The sequence below is a fragment of the Tupaia chinensis genome, unplaced genomic scaffold (genome assembly GCF_000334495.1).
Source record: "Tupaia chinensis unplaced genomic scaffold, TupChi_1.0 Scaffold143717_1, whole genome shotgun sequence".
Lineage (NCBI taxonomy): Eukaryota > Metazoa > Chordata > Mammalia > Scandentia > Tupaiidae > Tupaia > Tupaia belangeri.
Genome location: NW_006203565.1, coordinates 145722 through 146410, shown reverse-complemented (window position 1 = coordinate 146410; position 689 = coordinate 145722). Strand labels below are relative to the sequence as shown.

The following is a 689-nucleotide window of genomic DNA, read 5'->3' as shown; positions in this document are numbered from 1 at the left end:
GGTGAGCGCACGCTCCCTATAGCAAAAACCTCTCCAAAAAATAAAATAAAATAAAGATTATTCGTCACAACGAGGTGGGCTTTATTCCAGGAATGCAAGGTTGGTTCAACATACACAAGACCATAAATGTAATATGCCATATTAACAGAAAGAAAGATAAAAAACATATTATCATTTCGGTTGATGCAGAAAAATCATTTGAAAAAATACAACATCCATTCACGATTAAGACACTCAGTAAAATTGGCATAGAAGGATAGTTATTAGCATAACAAAAGCCATCTATGAAAAATCTATACCTAACATTATACTTAATCGGGAAAAACTGGAAGCTTTTCCACTAAAAACTGGTACAAGACAAGACCGCCCACTTTCTCCACTACTATTCAGTATAGTACTGGAAGTCCTACCCAATGTGATCAGACAAGAGAAAGAAATAAAAGGCATTCCAATAGCAAAAGAAGAACTAAAATTATCTCTGTTTGCAGATGACATGATTGTTTACATAGAAGACCCAATAGTATCAAAAAAAAAAAAACAAAAAAAAAAACAAAAAAATTTTTTTGAGAGGATTTTGCTATGGGGCACATGTGCTGGCCAGAAAGACAGAAAGTGAGAAATCACCCCCCGGGGGGGATGGCCATGCCACAATCCCTTCTCCTCCATTCTCCTCTTGGGATCTTGGGCAC

General features: G+C 36.4%; 1 pseudogene; it reads right to left on the bottom strand.

The window, feature by feature from the left end:
- LOC102468294 (SNW domain-containing protein 1-like) overlaps positions 1 to 689 on the bottom strand; it is a 28415-nt pseudogene that overhangs the window by 2450 nt on the left and 25276 nt on the right.